Genomic DNA, 1,739 nt, shown 5'->3' on the forward strand with positions numbered 1-1,739 from the left:
ATAAATAATTAATAAATCTTTATCTTTATATAATCATTTCCATCCATCCATCCATCCATCCATCCATCCATCCATCTATCTATCTATCTATCTATTTATCTATCTATCTATCTATCTATCTATCTGCCTATCTTAGATATATCAGGCGCAGTAGTGGCTGTGTAGTAAGAAGTTTGCCTCCCAATGACATGGTTCCGGGTTCAGTCCCACTGTGTGACACCTTGGGCAAGTGTCTTCTACAACAGCCTCAGGCCAACCAAAGCTTTGTGAGTGGATTTGGTAGACGGAAACTGAAAGAAGCCTGTTGTATGTATATATATATATATATATATATATATATATATATATATATGTATGTATGTATGTATGTATGTATTTGTGTGTCTGTGTTTGTCCCCCACCCCATCGCTTGACACTGATGCTGGTGTGTTTACGACCCCATCACTTAGTGGTTCATCAAAAAAGACCGATAGAATAAGTAGTAGGCTTAAAAAGAATAAGTCCTGGGGTCGGTTTGAGGCAGCTCTCCAGCATGGCTGTGATCAAATGACCAATACAAGTAGTAAAAAGAAAAGAATAAAGAATATATATATATGTAAGTTAAAATTTAAAATTTATATGTTGGGTAGTACACTGGTATTATAAAGCATGTTCACTGCCTATGGCTACCTGGAGTCATCCATGGCACAATCATCGCTGGATCTACATCAGGAATTCCTTAGTGTACATTGACTATAACAGAAATGATGGAGATGGAAAATGGGATATACATGTAACTTTATTGATCACAACAATCGTTTCGACACCTCCTGTATCACTCCCTTGTGGGTGGGAAACTATACAATTAATTTTGGTATGTCCCACGGTGTAAAAGCATTTCATCAGGCAATGTAATATTGCACCTCATTACATAAGCAATGTTTTGTTTGTTCAGATTCACTTGAGCATGCTCTTACTGGTTGTATCTTAAATACGTTTCTTCTCAATGTATTAGCATTTAAAGTTACACAAACAGCAGAACAGAGCACCACTGCATAGTGCCAAAGATCCAAACATTGCCATGAAAATACAGGGCCAGATACTGCAACAGCTTGGGTTTCAAGGGCCCACAGCTCTTCAATATCCTTCCAAAATGCCTGAGAGGCCTGCAAAGTATGGATGTAGGTGTCTGCAAAGCAAAACTGGATCTCCTCCTGTCAAGAGTTCCAGCTGAGGCTACTTCATGCAGGAAACACAGATGAGGGCTGCAGCATCAAACTTCCTCATTCACCAAATGCCACATATCAGAAGAGCTTTCAAATAGTGGCGCCCCAGTATGACCACAGCTTTTGAACTGAAACTGGTTAGAGTGTTAAAGAGTTTTATATATATATATATATATGTGGAGGCGCAATGGCCCAGTGGTTAGGGCAGCGGACTCGCGGTCATAGGATCACGGTTTCGATTCCCCGACCGGGCATTGTGAGTGTTTATTGAGCGAAAACACCTAAACAGCGCCACGAGGCTCCGGCAGAGGGTGGTGGCGAACCCTGCTGTACTCTTTCACCACAACTTTCTCTCATTCTTACTTCCTGTTTCTGTTGTGCCTGTATTTCAAAGGGTCAGCCTTGTCACACTGTGTCACGCTGAATATCCCCGAGAACTACGTTAAGGGTACACGTGTCTGTGGAGTGCTCAGCCACTTGCACGTTAATTTCACAAGCAGGCTGTTCTGTTGATCGGATCAACTGGAACCCTCG

The 1,739-nt window shown here is 41.3% G+C and overlaps 1 protein-coding gene across 1 annotated transcript in view; it reads left to right on the plus strand.

The window, feature by feature from the left end:
* Nucleotides 1–1,739, plus strand: part of LOC106869717 (FYVE, RhoGEF and PH domain-containing protein 6) — a 148,571-nt gene that overhangs the window by 21,850 nt on the left and 124,982 nt on the right. The window lies entirely within an intron of this gene.

The sequence above is a fragment of the Octopus bimaculoides genome, chromosome 11 (assembly GCF_001194135.2).
Source record: "Octopus bimaculoides isolate UCB-OBI-ISO-001 chromosome 11, ASM119413v2, whole genome shotgun sequence".
Taxonomy (NCBI): Eukaryota; Metazoa; Mollusca; class Cephalopoda; order Octopoda; family Octopodidae; genus Octopus; species Octopus bimaculoides.